This window comes from Pongo pygmaeus, chromosome 5 (assembly GCF_028885625.2).
Source record: "Pongo pygmaeus isolate AG05252 chromosome 5, NHGRI_mPonPyg2-v2.0_pri, whole genome shotgun sequence".
Classification (NCBI taxonomy): Eukaryota; Metazoa; Chordata; class Mammalia; order Primates; family Hominidae; genus Pongo; species Pongo pygmaeus.
The window spans coordinates 7368350-7387334 of NC_072378.2; the positions used below are offsets into that span (position 1 = coordinate 7368350).

At 44.7% G+C, this 18985-nt stretch overlaps 1 pseudogene; it reads right to left on the reverse strand.

The window, feature by feature from the left end:
- Positions 1–17045: 17045 nt before the first annotated feature.
- Positions 17046–18518, reverse strand: LOC129039216 (heterogeneous nuclear ribonucleoprotein L-like; annotated as a pseudogene).
- Positions 18519–18985: the final 467 nt, after the last annotated feature.

Sequence of the window (18985 nt, forward strand, 5' to 3'; positions counted from 1 at the left end):
CAGCTACTCGGGAGGCTGAGACTCCCGGTGGGAGGATCACTTAAGCCTGGGAGGCAGAGGTTGCAGTGAACCAAGATTGTGTCTCCAGCCTGGGTGACAGAGTAAGAACCTGTCTCAAAAAAAAAAAAAAAAAAAAAAAAAGGAATTCCAAATGGCCAATAAACATTTGAAAACATTGCTAGACTTAGCTAGCAGTTAGGGAAATGGAAATTCAAATTAAAATAGGTACCAATAAAATACTGAAATATTTCCCAATATTTACAAAAAGATGTGTGATGTGTTACATTTCAGGTTATAGGAATTTGTGAAGAAAATGAAAATATAATTCTACTTATATAAAAAGTCCAGAATAGGCAAATCTATAGCAACAGAAAGTGGATCAGTGGTTGCCTAAGGCAGGGGAGACTTCAGGAGAGGAGAGAGGAATTGCAGGTGGCAGCTAAGAGGAATGAAATTTCTTTTGGGGGTAATGAAAATATTCTACAATTAATTGTGGTGATGGACGCATAACTCTGTGAATATACTAAAAGTCACTGAATTACACACCTTCAATGGGTAAATTGTATGGTATATAAATTATATGTCAATAAAGCTGTTTTTAAAAAGTAGAGGATGGAAACCATATATACAGGATGCTGACATAGTTAATAATACTGTATTGTATACTTGAAATTTGTGAGAATAGATCTTAAGTGTTCTCACCACACACACAAGGATAACCATTTGAGTTGATGGATAGATTAATTAGCTTGATAGTGGTAATCATTTCACCATATGTATCATGTTGTTTACCTTAAATATAGACAATTGTTATTTGTCAAGTATGTCTTGACAAAGTATAAAGCTGAAAAAATTAAAAATAAATAAATACGCTGGGCACAGTGGGTGATGCTTACAATCCCAACACACTGGGGAGGCTGAGGAAAGCAGATCGCTTGAGCTCAGGAGTTCTAGACCAGTCTGGGCAACATGGCGAAACCCTGTCTCTATAAAAAACACAAAAATTAGCTGGATGTGGTGGTGCGCATCTGTAGTCCCAGCTACTTTGAGACGATTGCTTGAGACTGGGAGGCTGAGGCTACAGTGAGCCATGTTCATTCCACTGCACTCCAGTCTGGGCAACAGAGTGAGACCCTGCCTCAAAAAAAAAAAAAAAAAAGATAAAATAAAATACATAAATTAATAAAAGGGGTAGGGATGGAATTTGCTTCCCACTAGACTACCAGAAAATAAAAAGTCTGACTATTCTAAGTGTTGGTAAAGATGTGGAGAGATAGGAGATAGTTACTCTCCCTACTGCTGGTGGGAGTGTGAGTTGGTAGATGTTGGAAGAGCAAATTAATTGGACCTTAAAAGGTCCAGAAGTTTCAGGAACACTGAGAACTCCAGGGAGGATGGCATCTAATTAAGTTAAAGATATACCTACATTGTGTCCCAACAATTCCACTCCTAGGTAAGAAACTTGGGGACATGGGCACAGGGAGACATTTACAAGTATGTTCATGAACACCTTATTTGAAAGAGTGAAAAATTTAAGCAATAACTAACTTATCCATTAGAACATGGCTGTTAATTATGTGGAGTGCAACCAGAGATAATACTGTCTCCTTAGTTTGTATAGGCTTTTAAACAAGTATGACTTTCTTACCTCTATACAGTGCCGTGATGTGCTAACATTAGCATGGTTTGCAAATTAGACTCCAAAGAATGAGAATTTAAATGCCCTTGAATGGGAGAATGAACAAGTAAATCATTTTTCTTCATACAATGGATTATTATTCAGCAAATAAAAATGAATGAACTCGGCGGGGCACGGTGGCTCACACCTGTAACCCCAGCACTTTGGGGAGCCAAGGCAGGTGGATCACTTGAGGTCAGGAGTTCGAGATCAGCCTGGCAAACATGGTGAAACCCCATCTCTACTAAAAATACAAAAATTAGCCGGGCATGGTAGCGGGCGCCTGTAATCCCAGCTAGTCGGGAGGCTGGGGCAGGAGAATCGCTTGAACTCGGGAGGCAGAGGTTGCAGTGAGCGGAGATTGCACCACTGCACTCCAGCCTGGGTGACAGAGCGAGACTCCCTCTCAAAAAAAAAAAAAAAAGAATGAACTAGAGTTACATGTATCAACATGGATACATCTCACTAACATAATGTTGAGTGAAAAAAATGAAGTTTGCAAGTGGATGCATACAGTGTGATACTGTTTCTATAAAGTCATGCAAAACAATAACACATTTTTGTTATCATATAACATATGAAGCAATAGCATAAAATATGCACGGGAATGATAAATAGCAAAGTCAAGATAGTAGTTAGCTCTGGAAAGAGGAAGAGAAAGAGGATTGGGAGGGACACCCAGAGAATATTAACAATACCCATACAGGTTGGTTTCTTTTAAACAAAATCAATGTTTGATAAAGCTGGCACAGACATATTTGCAATATTAGCTGCACTTTTCAGTACAGGTGAAATATTTCCCAATACTAAAGAACGAAGTGAAGTTTTATGTTGTCGGGCTGTAGGACTTTGTGCAGAGAATGAAAATCTGCGGTACAGATGAAACCAGAGCCAAGAGAGCTGCTTACTCACCCCTCAGCCTCCTCCTCCTCTTCTACCCACTTTGGGGTGGAACATGATGGATGAGTTGACAGCCCTGTCTCCGTGGTCCTCACCATGCAGACTCATCTCAGGAGGTGCTGTTAGGCAGTAAGATGCTGCCGGATGCAAACGTTGTCCTTATTCTAGGGGCTGCACAGTTGGTATCTGTGCCAGAAGGGCACAACCGAGGCTCCTCCTTTGGTAATGGTCTCCTGTTCTGGGCCTTGAGGTCTTCAGTCAGGGGAGGCTCCTGTTTTACCATCTACCCTCTTATTTAGAAAGTGTGCCTCCGAGCCTCAACTGCCTCTTAGTTTATAGGGTGACAAGCTGGAAGACTTAAAAAAATGAGATTGCTTTGATGACTCTGGCATTCCTTGGGCATTGAGAAGCTGGTTATCAGTGTTGCCATGACAACTGCGGGGCCCATAAATAAAACGGTGGAGGTGAAAGGTCATGTTGGACACTAACAATATTGTAAAACCTCTTAGATGCCTGGACTATGTACTTGAGACACATTGGATGGTTGTTTTGAAAGGCAATTTTTCTTTTTGCTCCCAAATGACCTCCTATTAATTTTGTTCTTTTTTCAGTCTATTGCATTGGAATGTTGCTTAGCAAACAATTATACCTGGTACTATTCTTCAAAGGAGCATGTCTATTAATTGTGTGGAGTGCAATCAGAGATAATACTGTCTCCCAAGCTAGTACAGGCTTTTAAACAAACATGATTTTCTTACCTCTACACAGTGCTGTGATATGCTAACATTAGCATGGTTTGCAAGACTCAAAAGAGTCAGAAGGATTAAACTTGGAATAATTTAAGGTGCAGAATAATTAAGCTCCCAGAAAGCTGAAAGTGAGGGAAGGAACTGTGAGGCTCCAGATGTCATTTATCAAGAGGAGTATGGTCTACAGGTGGTTTCCTAGGTCCAGCTCCTTGCAACTCAAAGTGTGGTCCGTGGACTAGCAGCAGTCTCTGAGAGATTCTTCAACATCCAGAACCCCAGGCCCCACCCAGACCTACTGGATCAGGTGCTGCAGCTTAATAAGATCCCAGGTGACTTTTATGCACATTTAAGTCTGGGAAACACTGAGTCTTACAACGTGAGTCAATGGCCTTCCAAAATGGTGCTGGCACTGTAAGGAATAAAACCTGAGAGATCAGATACTCCTGGGAGAGTTGAGGAGGAAAAGCTTTGCTAAAAGCTGCTGGAACATAGATTGTCTGGGCTGTCTGGAAGTAGTGGGTGTCTGTTTGTGGATCATATTTTGTACTGAATTGTTATTATGTTTCCCCTACTTATTGAAAATATGAGCTGAATTCCAGAAAATAACAGGAAGAAGGATGAGGACGGAAGGGTTAAAAAATAACGCATAAGTCCTGAGTTCTTGGAGGAGCATCCCCTTGCAAGATACTCATCATGACCTTGGGCCCCATTGCGCCACAGTTTTCTCCACTTTGACAAGCCCAGATCACTTCCTGGGGCCTGCAGGAGGATTCCTAAATTAGTGCTTCTCAAGGGCTCCAAAAGCCTGGGATGAACGTCATGGCGCATGCGTGAAACTTATCAGGTTCGCTCTATGAGTTCCAGGCTGGATCCTAATTCCGCAGCCTCCTTGCAGCTGGGGAGCAGTGTGCCCACTTTTATCTCAGCTCCTGGCTTCTACAGAGGACGAGATGGAGAGGGCGTACGGCGAGGAAGGAGGAGATAAAACAGTTTGGTGCATGGATGAGTCAGAGCCCGGGCACTCCCACCCATGGCTGAAAAGAGCGTGAGTTTCCCACGTCCCTGTTCTGCTGTGAGAGGGGACCGCGTATCCACCTCCCCCAGCTGCACTGTGGGAGGGTTAATTGCAGAAAGACATTATTAAACAGCAGATTGGCTGTCACACATGTGTCAACACGTAGCGATGGAGGTGAGTAAATGACTATGACTCTCAAAGTAATTTTTAGACACAAGCACAAAATAAAATGTCTGTGAATGGGACTATTACAGAATCTCCTTGAGGAAGTGGTTGCAAATGTGCAGCTCCCAGAGCAAAACCTATCACAGGCTCACTATAACCTCAAACTCCTGTGCTCAAGTGATCTCCCCACCTTAGCCTCCAGAGTAGCTGGGACCACAGGTGCATGCCACCATGGCCAGCTAATTTTTTTTTTTTTTTTTTTTTTTGAGACGAAATCTCACTCTTGTCCCCCAGGCTGGAGTGCAGTGGCGCAATCTCGGCTCACTGCAACCTTTGCCTCCCGGGTTCAAGCGATTCCCCTGCCTCAGCCTCCCGAGTAGCTGGGATTACAGGTGCGTACCACCAAGCCTGGCTAATTTTTTGTATTTTAAGTAGAGACGGGGTTTCACTGTTGACCAGGCTGGTCTCGAACTCCTGACCTCAGGTAAACAGCCCACCTCGGCCTCCCAAAGTACTGGGATTACAGGCGTGAGCCACCGCGCCAAGCTAATTTTTTTTATATTTTGTAGAGACAAGGTCTTGCTATGTTGTCCAGGCTGGTCTGTAACTCTTGGGCGCAGGCAATCCTCCTGCCTTGTCCTCCCAAAGTGCTGGGATTACAGGCATGAGCCACCACTCCTGGTATCCTGCCTCTTTTTGATATATATTTTTTTCATTCTAAAAATAGCATCTTTTCTAAGATTATAGAATTAGTAGTATTCACCACAAACATTTAAAATATGAAAAGTTATGAGGAAAATCAAATCACTCCTAATCCCTCCACCAAGAGGTAATCACTGTTAACACTTGTAGTTTATTTCCCTCTAGTATTTTTATGTCAAATCACTTTTTTCTCCAAAAACTATACAGCAAATAAACCAAAAGCAGTTTTCCCATTTGCAATCCATATCCATCTGGCATAAGGCCATGTAAGCTTGGTTTCGAGCTTGTCCCAATAGCCCTACCAGCCCGAGTTTCCCATCCCTGCCTTGTGGTCTATTTCTCCATCCACTCTGACCCAAATGCCACTCACACAGAACTCTAGATTTGAGTTTGCCTTCATTTCTGTTTGACCCCTCAGACCTTGAGAATATAAACTGTAAAGGCAAAACTTCACGAGATTCATTTTTCTCTGAACCCAATATAACAAAAAAACAAGTGAGACTTTGTTAAAATCTACATTCCTTACTGTTTTTGATGCTTTGGAAATTAATCCAGGTTTACTCTGCCTTTTTTCTGAGATGGAGTTTCACTCTTGTTGCCCAGGCTGGAGTGCAATGGCGCGATCTTGGCTCGCCGTAACCTCTGCCTCCTGGGTTCAAGTGATTCTCCTGCCTCAGCCTCCTGAGTAGCTGGGATTACAGGCATGCACCACCATGCCCAGCTAATTTTGTATTTTTAGCAGAGACAGGGTTTCTCCGTGCAGATCAGACTGGTCTTGAACTCCCAACCTCAGGTGATCCGCCCGCCTCAGCCTCCCAAAGTGCTGGGATTACAGCCTACTCTGCCTTTTTCAATGCAGGTATTTCAAAGGATATGAGATACGAGATACCAAAGAGCAGGCATCTATTTATATTTGTAACTCCAGCACATGGCCCATGGCAAGTGCTCAATAATTCATGTTCACTGGTCACTTAAATAACACTTACAGAACTCTTGCTTCCTGTCTGGGTGAATATAATCAATGCTTAAGATTAATAAGGGCAACAGTAATAAATGTGCTTGGTGGTTCAGGATCCTTTTCCAGCCAGAATCACTGGTCTTTAACCCCTAAACATTTCTGTTCCCCTAGTTGGGTCTCACCTTTTTAACTGCTAGCATTCTCCTCCTGCAGCCATGGACTCGATCTGTCTTTCCATCGACCCACCCCTGGCTGGCTTGGACACTGCTCTACCATCAAGGATGGCATTGGCCTCCTCACTTCATTGACTTCAAGTCTCTTCCCCACCTCCAACGGCTCCTCCACCTACTGCGGTCTGCCCACTCCCACCCTCATCTCTCTACTGAAACTATTCTTGCCAAACTCTATGGCCACTTCTCAATCCTTATCTCGCCTAACCTCTCCAAGGCATTTGACACACTTGACCTTGCCCTCTTCTTTGGAGATCTTTAGAGTGCATGATTTCTTGCTCTGAGTCTTCCATGTACCTCTAACTGCCCCTTCCCAGCCTCTTTTGCAGAGTCCTCTTCCTCTGCCTGAACCTTAAATGTTGGAATCTCCTGAGTTTCCATCCATCACTTGCTTCACAAGGGGAACCAGTTCTGGGTTCTTGTTCTTTTGTGGAATATACACATAACGTAAAATTTACGATCTTAACCATTTTTAAGTGTACAGTCCAGTAATGTAAAGTACATGTACCTTGTTGTGCAACCGTAACCGTCACCACCATCCATCTCCAGAACTTCTTCATCTTCCCAAACTGAAACCGCATTCCCCTCCCCACAGCCCTTGGTAACCACCATTTTACTTTCTGTTTCTGTGACTTTGCCTACTCTGGGTACCTCCTATAAGTGGAATCCTATGTACTTTGCAGTTGGCTTGTTTCACTCATCATATATCCTCAAGGTTCATACATGTTATAATGTGTCAGAATTACCTTCCTTTGTAAGGCCAATGACTTTATATTCCATGATACGTATGTACCACACTTTGTTTATCCATTTATCTGTTGGTAGACCCTTGGGTTGCTTCCACATTTTAGCTACCAGGAATAATGCTGCATGAACATGGTGTATAGCAAGTGTGTTCCAGTCCCTGCTTTCGATTATGTGGGGTTTATATCCAGAAATGAAATTGCTAAATCAAAAGGTAATTTTTTTTTTAAGATAGGGTCTCACACTTTCATACACAGGCTTGAGTGTGCAATGGCATGATTCTGGCTTCTTGCAGCCTTGACCTGTGTTCAAATGATCCTTCCATCTCAGCCTCCCAAGTGACTACAGGTGCATGACACCATACCCAGCTATTTTTTATTTTAGGAATAGGATCTTGCTATGTTGTCCACGCTGATCTTGAACTCCTGGCCTCAAGTGATCCTCCTCCCTTGACCTCCAAGTGGCAGGGTTACAGGTATGAGCCACCATGCCTGGCCTGATAATTCTTTTTTTTAAAAAAAAAAAACAAAAAACGGAGTCTCGCTATGTTGCCAGGCTGGAGTGCAGTGGTGTGATCTCGGCTCACTGCAACCTCTGCCTCCTGGGTTCAAGTGATTCTCCTGGCTCAGCTTCCCAAGTAGCTGGGACTACAGGCGTGCACCACCACGCCTGGCTAATTTTTTGTATTTTAGTAGAAATGGGGTTTCACCATATTGGCCAGGATGGTCTCGATCTCCTGACCTCGTGCTAATTCTATCTTTAATTTTTTGAGGAATCACTATACTGTTTTAGTTCCAATTTTTTCATATCCTCACCAACACTTGTTATTTTCTGTTTGCTTTGTTTTGGATTTTGCTAGTAGCCATCCTAATGAACGTTACTGAGAAGTATCTGGGGTTGTTTTTTTTTGTTTTTTTGTTTTTTTCCAGACAGAGTCTTGCTCTGTTGCCCAGGCTAAGGTGCGGTGGTGCAATCTTGACTCACTGCAACCTCTGCCTCCCGGGTTCAAGCAATTCTCATGCCTCAGCCTCTTGAGTAGCTGGGCCCACAGGTGCGTTCCACCACAGTCAGCTTATTTTTGTATTTTTGGTAGAGATAGGGTTTTGCCATGTTACCCAGGCTGGTCTCAAACTCCTGGCCTCAAGTGATCCACCCATCCCAGCCTCCCAAAGTCCTGGGATTACAAGTGTGAGCCACCGCACTTGGCCATGTCTGGTTCTTTTAAATACCAATGTTATAAATAGAATTATTCTATGAAAAACAATCTAGTCCCAAAATTTTGACTGCTAGAATAAACAATATAGTAAAATGTGTATAATTTCCTAGTTATACTTTAAAGGTAGGATGAAGCTTAAGGTACAGAAAGTGAAGTTAATTATTATTCTTCATTCATGGTTAGCCTCATCTTGAGTCTAGCAGGGCGCCACCCCTCCTCCCTGTTCCCAGTGCCTGTCCCATTTTCTCTCACCACAGACACTCAAAGTCACTGTTCCACTGTTACTCTTCTCACTCAAGCCACTGTGCTGGGATTGAAAGACTTGCTCTTCATGGCTTACAGGAAAGTTAAGGTAGTATTTTTTGCTCTAGCAGCCATGTGAAAATGGGACTGCGTTGGAATAAGCATCTATAGGAGCTGATAACTGCCCTGGCAGTATCTGGTAACCAAGAATTTCCAGAATTGCAATGGGGGAGTGGGGTGGGAGGAACAACCCCAGTTCAAAAGAGGAAAAACAATCAAAAGGCCACGTGCCGTGGCTCACGCCTGTAATTCCAGCACTTTGGGGGGCCAAGATGGCTGGATCACCTGAGGTCAGGAGTTCGAGACCAACCTGGCCAACGTGGTGAAACCCTGTCTCTACTAAAAATACAAAAATTAGCCAGGTGTGGTGGCATGTTCCTGTAGTCCTAGCTATTCAGGAGGCGGAGACAGGAGAATCACTTGAACCTGGGAGGTGGAGGTTGCAGTGAGCCAAGATCGTGCCACTGCATTCCAGCGTGGGCGACAGAGGGAGACTCTGTCTCAAAAAAAAAAAAAAAAAAAAATGAAAGGTGGGGCAAAATAAAATAGTAGAAATGAATACAGATATGTCCATAAATTGACTAAATTCAGCAGTAAAATAAACAATGATTATTAGTCAGTAAGAGAGAACCAGATAACGCTGCAGTTCCTGCCTGCCTGAAGGCCTGAGAAACTTTCATAGTAGGGTTAGGGGAAGTGAGAGAGAGACTGAAGGTATTGTGAGGGCTACCCAGCTCTCCACTTTTTCAAATGTGAAAAGAAATAAAAAAGCAAAAGAAAATGTAAAAAAAAAAAAAAAAAAAAAAAAAAGAAGAAGAAGAAGAAAAACTTTGCCCTTGAACTCTCAAGAGCAATGGAACTGAATCTTGGGGGGGCATCCACAGGCTGCTGAGTGCTATGACTGAAGGCCCATTGAAGGCATGTGGGGCAATAGGAGCCATAGAGAGGGACCTACTTCTGTTCGCCAGGGAACTGAGAGCTCAGAAGTGGCTCCTTGCGAGAAGTGACTCCTAAGCTGAGTCCTGAAGATCAATGTGAGTGGGCCAGGCAGAGGAGAAAGGGAGGAGGAGCATGTGCAAAGGCCCAGGGCCGAGAGAGCCAATGTATGGGAAGAACCAAGAATCACTCAGTAGCGTTGGAGTTGAGTGTTAGTGCGGGGTGGGAGGGTAAGAGAAGAGGTGGACAGGAGCTCATTCATGGAGGGCCTTGAACCTGTGCCAAGTCTGTAATTTATCTTGTTAGAAATGCACAGACATTGGTTTTAAACCAAGGCATGTCATGATTACATTTTTTTTTTTTCAGAATGATCATTCTAACCCAAATGTGGAAAATAAATTGGACAGGGGAACGGGGAGGTCTGTTAGGAATCTGTTTTATCCTGGCAAGAGACAAAAAGGGCATTGGCAAAAGGGAGAACATTCATTTGCTCATTCTTTGATTCATTCAGTTATTTGACATTTACTTCATGTTTTTCCCTGAGCATCTGCTATGTGCCAGCATTGTGCTGTGCTGGGTGCTGGGAATACAAAGGTAAAAAAGAGAAACAAGGTCCCTGCCTTTCCAGGGCAGACACTTACTTGGCAGTTCTGGTTTTCTTAGTCTGTTCTGTGCCAATATGACAAAATACCACAGACTGGGTAATTTATACAGAACAGAAATTTCTTTCCTCAGAGTTCTGGAGGCTTGGAAGTCCAAGACTGAGGGGCTGGCATCTTTCAAGATCTTCTTCTTTTTTAAAAAAAAAAATCTATCTCTTGGGCCAGACGTGGTGGCTTATGCCTGTAATCCTAGCACTTTGGGAGGCCGAGGCGGGTGGATCACCTGAAGTCAGGAGTTCGATACCAGCCTGGCCAACATGGTGAAAGCCCATCTGCACTAAAAAAAAAAAAAAAAAAAAAAAAAAATACAAAAATTAGCCAGGCGTGGTGGCACATGCATCTAATCCCAGCTGTTCGGGAGGCTGAGGCAGAAGAATTGCTTGAATCCAGGAGGCGGAAGTTGCAGTGAGCTGAGATCATGCCACTGCATTCCAGCCTGTGCAACAGAGGGAGACTCCATCTCAAAAAAAAAAAAAAAAAAAAACTATCTATCTATCTATCTATCTATCTATCTATCGATCTATCTATCGATCTATCTGCTTATTTAGAGACTGAGTTATGAGACTGGCTAATTTTTGTATTTTTGGTAGAGATGAAGTTTCACCATGTTACTAAAGCTGGTCTTAAACTCCTGGGCTCAAGTGATCCACCCGCCTCCGCCTCCCAAAGTGCTAGGATTACAGGCGTGAACCAACGCACCCGACCAGGGATCTTCTTGCTTTGTCATCCCATAGTGAACAGTGGCAGGGCAAAGAGAAAGAGAGAAAGAGAACAGGAATAAGTGAACCCACTCTCTCAATAATGGCATTAATCCATTCATGAGAGCAGATCCCTCGTAACATAGACAAGGTCTCACTCTGTTGTCCAGGCTGCAGTTCAGTAATACAAATATAGCTCAGTGCAGCCTCAGCCTTCTGGGGTCAAGTGACTCTCCTATCTCAGCCTCCTGAGTAGCAGGGACCACAGGTGCATGCCGCCACACCTGTCTAATTTTTTTTATTTTTTGTAGAGATGGGGTCTCCCTGTGTTACCCAGGCTGGTCTGTAACTCCTGGGCTAAAGTGATCTTCCTGCTTTGGCCTCCCAAAGTGCTGGGATTAGATTACAGGTGTGAGCCACCTCATCCAGCCCTAAACATCTCTTAAAGGTTTCACTTCTTAATACTGTTGTAATGGCAATTAAATTTCAACATAAGTTTTGGTGGGGACAAACATTAAAACCAGAGCACCGGGCAAATGAGAAGGCAATGACAGTATGTATGAGCTAACATGATACCGAGTATTTTTGGAGCATATATACCAGGAGCATATTCCAAGAGATTTGGAGCATCAGAAAGACTTTCTTAAAAACTTCCCTAAAATGATGTCTCAGCTAAGACCTGAAGGAGGAGCAAGAGATGGCCAGGTGAAGGAGAGATATTGGGGGTTCCAGGTAGTTGGAATAGTAGAGGCAGCCTTCCAGAGATGAGAGACATCAGAGCCTCTGAGTGAATGAAAAGAAGTTCAGTACGACTGGACCACAGGGACTATTAAGGTATGAGGCTAATGAGGGAAGCAGGGACGTGATCCCAGAAGGGCCTCTAAATCACATAAAGGAGGCTGGACCTTATAAGAGGCATGGGATCATGTAAGAGAAGGGATCAGATGGACATCCTGAGAAGATCACAGTCTGGATAAATAGTAACAAGACAGACTAGAAAGGACTTGGTGAACCATTAGCTAGATTTGGGGTTACAGAAGGGCATGAAGACTCGCAGGTATCTAACTTGGGTACCATAAAACAAGAGGAAGGGAGGTTGGGAAGGAAGATCTAAATTTTATTTTGGACCTGTTGATTTTGAGGGACATTCAAGTGGAGCTATTCAGTAGGTGCTTCCATATACATTCCACCTGGAGATGGAATAGAGTTATTGGCATGTAGGACCTACACAGTGCAGAAATCATGGGAGTGGATGAGACCAGGTAGGCAAGTCTGAAGGGTGAGAAGAGAGCTGTGGATGGAAACTCAGGGGATTCCAACATTTAAGGTTCAGGCAGAGGAAGAGGACTCTGCAAAAGAGGCTGGGAAGGGGCAGTTAGAGGTACATGGAAGACTCAGAGCAAGAAATCATGCACTCTAAAGATCTCCAAAGAAGAGGGCAAGGTCAAGTGTGTCAAATGCCTTGGAGAGGTTAGGCGAGATAAGGATTGAGAAGTGGCCATAGAGTTTGGCAAGAATAGTTTCAGTAGAGAGATGAGGGTGGGAGTGGGCAGACCGCAGTAGGTGGAGGAGCCGTTGGAGGTGGGGAAGAGACTTGAAGTCAATGAAGTGAGGAGGCCAATGCCATCCTTGATGGTAGAGCAGTGTCCAAGCCAGCCAGGGGTGGGTCGATGGAAAGACAGATCGAGTCCATGGCTGCAGGAGGAGAATGCTAGCAGTTAAAAAGGTGAGACCCAACTAGGGGAACAGAAATGTTTAGGGGTTAAAGACCAGTGATTTTGGCTAGTAAAGGATCCTGAACCACCGAATGCATTCATTACTGTTGCCCTTATTAATCTTAAGCATTGATTATATTCACCCAGACAGGAAGCAAGAGTTCTGTAAGTGTTATTTAAGTGACCAGTAAACATGAATTATTGAGTAGTTGCCATGGGCCATGTGCTGGAGTTACAAATATAAATAGGTGCCTGCTCTTGAGTATCTCACATCCTTTGAAATACCTGCATTGAAAAAGGCAGAGTAAAACTGGATTGATTTCCAAAGCATCAAAAACAGTAAGGAATGTAGATTTTAATAAAATCTCACTTGTTTTTTTGTTATATTGGGCTCAGAGAAAATCGAATCTCATGAAGTTTTGCCTTTGCAATTCACATTCCCAAGGTCTGAGGGGTCAAACAGAAATGAAGGCAAACTCAAATCTAGAGTTCTGTGTGAGTGGCATTTGGGTCAGGGTGGATGGAGAAATAGACCACAAGGCAGGGATGGGAAACTCGGGTTGGTAGGGCTATTGGGACAAGCTCGAGACCAAGCTTACATGGCCTTATGCCAGATGGATATGGATTACAAATGGGAAAATTGCTTTTGGTTTATTTGTTGTATACCTTTTGGAGAAAAAGTGATTCTACATAAAAATACTAAAGGGGCTGGGCATAGTGGCTCATGCCTGTAACCCCAGCACTTTGGGAGGCCGAAGCGGGTGGATAACGAGATCAAGAGATCTAAACCATTCTGGCCAACATGGTAAAAGCCGGTGTCTACTTAAAATACAAAAATTAGCTGGGCATGGTGGCGTACGCCTGTAGTCCCAGCTACTCTGGTCACTGAGGGAGGAGAATCACTTGAACCCAGGAGGCGGAGGTTGTAGTGCGCTGAGATCACACCACTGCACCATCAGCCTGGTGACAGAGCAAGACTGTCTCAAAAAAAAAAAAAATACTAGAGGGAAATAAACTATAAGTGTTAACAGTGATTACCTTTTGGTGAAGGGATTAGGAGTGATTTGATTTTCCTCATAACTTTTCATATTTTAAATATTTGTGATGAATAATACTAATTTTATAATCTGAGAAAAGATGCTATTTTTAGAATGCAAAATAAAATATCAAAAAGAGGCAGGATGCCAGGAATGGTGGCTCATGCCTGTAATCCCAGCACTTTGGGAGGACAAGGCAGGAGGATTGCCTGAGCCCAGGAGTTACCGACCAGCCAGGACAACATAGCAAGACCTTGTCTCTACAAAATACAAAAAAATTAACTGGGCATGGTGGCATGCACCTGTGGTCCCAGGTACTCGGGAGGCTGAGGTGGGAAGATCACTTGAGCCCGGGAGTTTGAGGTTACACGGAGCTGTGTTTGAACCACTGCACTCCAGTCTGGGCAACAGACAACCGAAAAAGAGAGAGACAGAGACAGAGACAGAGAGAGAGGCAGGTTTGTGTTCCAGTGTAGTGACCAAAATGACCAAAATGAAAACAAACAAACAAAAAAAGATACTGGGTGATAACATCGCTTCATCAAAAACAAAAAATGTAGAAGATTGTATTGGTAGGAGCAGTATTCAGAAATAACACTGAAGACCTAAAAATCACATGCCATGCTTAACCTTGTCACAAACTAGGGGTGGTCCTAGGCATTTTCTTTAATGTATTTATTAATATATAAAATCTAGAAATAATCGATCTGAAAGAAATGGTGTGATTGTGTGTCAGCCCTGCACACATTGCCTCAGTTATTATCTACATTTTTCTGATCATGTGATATTAATTTTATCTTGAAAGTCTTGAAATTATGAGGTAGAAAGTGCACTATGAGAACAAATAAATATTGAGTTATGGCTGCTGGAGCTCCAAAAAATTGAGTTATAATTCTTTTTTTTTTTTTTTGAGACAAAGTTTCACTCTTTTTGCCCAGGCTGGCTGAAGTGCAATGACATGACCTTGGCTCACTGGAACCTCCGCCTCCCGGGTTCAAGCGATTCTCCTGCCTCAGCCTCCCAAGTTGCTGGGAATACAGGTGCCCACCACTATGCCCAGCTAATTTTGTATTTTTAATAGAGACAGTGTTTCACCATGTTGGCCAGGCTGGTCTCGAACTCCTGACCTCAAGTGATTCGCCGGCCTCGGCCTCCCAAAGTGCTGGGATTACAGGCCTGAGCCACCGCGCCCGGCAGAGTTATAATTCTTAATTGTGACATTTTTATTGATGAAAAGAAAACGATTTGATGCCTCTGATAAAAGAGTGATACATTCTAAAATAAAGGCTCATTACTAACTGAAATAGTTTTTAAAGTTTAATTTGTTTGGTAGGAGGGAAGTAATCTCTTAAAAGATATGGCTGGCTATTCTTAAATTCAATTTTAATGAGTATTTGTGGGTAGGGAGATAGATGGAAATGTGTTTTGGAAATGTATTCTCATTTTCAATACGATTCCCTTTTATTGATCTCATTATTAGAAGGGGGCCTGCTTTCTCTTGTATGAAATTTCTAGACAACAGAGGCCAGGTGCTGTGGCTCACACCTGTAATCCCAGCACTTTGGGAGGCCAGGTGGGCGGATCACCAGGTCAGGAGATCGAGACCATCCTGGCTAACACAGTGAAACTCTGTCTCTACTAAAAATACAAAAAAAATTAGCTAGGCGTGGTGGCGGTCGCCTGTAGACCCAGCTACTCGGGAGGCTGAGGCAGGAGAATGGCGTGAACAGGGGAGGCGGAGCCTGCAGTGAGCTGAGATCGCGTCACTGCACTCCAGCCTGGGTGACAGAGCAAGACTCCGTATCAAAAAAAAAAAAAAGAGGAAAGTGTCTGTCCTGCAAGTTACTGCCAGTGCAGGCAGGTCAGGGAGTCTGCTGCCGCTGGTAGGGAAGACAAGCTTGCAGCTTTCCACACCCATTCCTGAATTGCGAGAAAGGAAACTTACCCAGAAGCTGGAAGGAATCCAGAAAACATGAGCAAACCCACAGCTTCTCCCCTGATAGAAAGGCGTGTCCACTCATTTCTTAGGTCTACAGAAGCCTTGAGAAGATTAATTGAGGGTTTGCCTGCCTGGGAGGCATTTCACCTGGGCAGGCTGTGTCCTGATCAGTAATGTTCTAGGCTGTCAGGACAGACACACACTTAGGCACTACGTGTGTGAAATCCCAAAACCGCAGCTGCTGACCTAGGATTTTGTAGACCCTCTCCGCTCTTTAGGGCCAGAGAGCCCCAGCAGTGAAAAGCCCAAGGAAGGTCTTGTTTTCCTTGTCATGTCTTTCAAATAAACTAGGGAGAATGAGCACAGCTAAATTTGAGAAATTATTGGCACAGCCGTCAATTAAATCCTTCAGACAGAAAACATATTTTTCTTTTCTTTTCTTTTTTTTTTTTTTTTTTTGCTGTGCTTATTTTCCAAACAATTTTATTGAAATGCGCCAAGAGTACATGGGCAGCACAAATGTATGAACAGGAAAAAAAAAAATCACATGTACAATAATTTTTTTTTTTTTTTTTGAGATGGAGTCTCTCTCTTGTCACTCAGGCTGGGGTGCAGTGGCACGATCTCGGCTCACTGCAACCTCCGTCTCCCAGGTTCAAGCGATTCTCCTGCCTCAGCCTCCTGAGTAGCTGGGACTATAGGCGCCCGCCACCACGCCTGGCTAATTTTTGTACTTTTAGTAGAGACCGGGTTTCACCATGTCTGGTCTCCAACTCCTGGCCTCAGGTGATCCGCCCACCTCGGCCTCCCAAAGTGTTGGGATTACAGGCGTGAGCCACCGCGCCCGGCCTTGTACAGTAATTTTTTTTTCTTTTTTTTTTTGAGACAGAGTCTTGCTCTGTCACCCAGGCTGGGGTGCAGTGGCGCAATCTCGGCTCACTGCAAGCTCCGCCTCCCGGGTTCACGCCACTCTCCTGCCTCAGCCTCCTGAGTAGCTGGGACTACAGGCGCCCACCACCGCGCCCGGCTAATTTTTTGTGTTTTTAGTAGAGACGGGGTTTCACCGTGTTAGCCAGGATGGTTTCGATCTCCTGACCTTGTGATCCGCCCACCTCGGCCTCCCAAAGTGCTGGGATTACAGGCGTGAGCCACCACTCCCGGCCCACAATAATTTTTTAAAAGTGAAGAAGTGAAGGTTAATCTTGGGAGATATCAGGTCCCTTCTCGCTCCCCCTGCAGACTTCCAGCGTTTCCATTAAGGTTAAGCCTCTACAAACCTAGCTTTCAAAAAAAAAAAAAAAAAGAGGAATACAAGATCTTTTGGAAAAAAAAAAAAAAATGGCATAAAGGAAAGAGAAATGACTTCCTGCTCTGATGGGAGTCTTCCTAGCCACCTAATTAGGAGGCATGCTGAGCGGTGGAGAAACACAGCTTCAGAGTGTAAGGTATGGACCATTTAGGTTTTTCATCTGGTAATGGTTCAGGAAGCCCCGAGCCTCTAGGGCATCGCTCTTGGATTCCCACTCCAGCAGTCCAGAAGAGCTGCGCTCGCTTTTGCCTAAGAACACTTTCACAGAAGATGGCCACTTCACCCCCAGCTCATCGCAGATCTCAAAGAAGTTCTCAGTCACCTCCAGCGGGGCGTTGAAGAGGTGCAGCACGTTGCTGGGGTGCTGGATGCTGTTCTTGGCTGCCCTTCTAGGGTGGGGAACCGATTGTTCGGGATTCACTGAAGTGTCTGTAACTGCAAGACCTGACTTCCAACCCGCATGACTGACAGGGCATGATGGCTGGCTGCTTGGAGACAGACATTCAGCTTCTGCCCAAACATGAAGTTGTTGCTGAGGTGGGTAGTGGCCCCGTCCACAGTGTAGCCGTCAGCCATCTCCACTATGGCGGTCCCCGGCTTGCTTTTCATGAATTTCACCTTCTCCACATTGCTATACAAGCAGAAGACATTGAAGACTTGGTCACAGTTCATCTTAGACTGATCCAAACCATAGACCCTGAGGACAGGGCTGTCGGGGTGAGGGCCATGCTCGGGTGGTGGGGAGGGGGTAGGGGGTGCCCATACTGGGGCCCGTTGCGACTTGGGCCCCAAGGGTGACTCCCCCCCACTGGTGGACCCATCCTTCTCCCTTAGTAGTGAGGTCAGGGGCTGGGGGGCCATAGCCCTCATCATGGCAATGGCTGTGATACCCACGGTGGGGCCCTCCATATTCTGTGGGGTGATCTCCCAGGAGTGGGGGCTGCCTCTGGCGTTTGTTAGGGTTGCTGCCAGGGTCACCTTGTCCACTGAGATTGAGGTTTGTGTAGTCCCAAGTATCCTGATCATTCTTGAACACATTCAAGTGTGTAGGCTTCGCGTATTCGATCTTCAGAGTGCAACAGCCAGAATAGATTTCAGCCCCATTGAGTGAGGCCTTGGCCCACCGGGCACTTTGAACACAGTCAAATTCCACCATGGCCTGAACTCCATTCTTCCGGAAAATGGCAATTCTCTGGACAGGGCCACAAGGATTACCGATAGTGTAAAGAACATCCATGGTGATCGAATAAATGGAGTTCAGGATGGTAAAGAGAAAGAAGCACACTGTTCACGCTCCAGGAGTCATCTGAGTTCCCAGGGCGAGAGATCTTCTGGCTGGTAGAGTAGTTGACAAAAGCTGGGTGACCGGCAACATGTATTTGGTTGTCGGCTGTGTAGTTCACTGCGTTACAAGCCTCCAGCACATCTTCAAACTCCACCAGTGCTTGTCTGTTTTTAGACATTACCATCACATAGCTGATGGGTCCAAACTCCTGCAAGGCCTCCACAAGGTCAGCTTCCACCACACCATCAATTAGGCCCCTGATGTGGACGACTGGGGAGGCAGAGGTTTTGTGTGGGTCATCATAGTTCTCCTTAGAGATTAGGCTTCCATCGGATGGAATTCCCCACTCTAGAGGACAAGGCCACCGCCCACCTGTTTCTGCTCCCCTCAACCGCCCACGAGGCAGGGCAGGAGACACATTTTTCTTTTATAAAATAAAATCTGAGTTGAGAGCCCATCTAAGATTTTTCAGTACCTTTTGGAGTCAATTTAAAAATCCCACTGCAAGTCAGGTGCAGTGGCTTATACCTGTAATCCCAGCACTTTGGGAGGCCAAGGCGGGCAGATCACCTGAGGTCAGGAGTTCAAGACCAGCCTGGCCAACATGGCCTTGGCCAGCCACGGCCAACCCCGTCTCTGCTAAAAATACAAAAAATTAGCCAGGCAAAGTGGCACGCACCTGTAATCCCAGTTTCTAGGGATGCTGAGGCGGGAGAATCGCTCGAACCCGGGAAATGGAGGTTG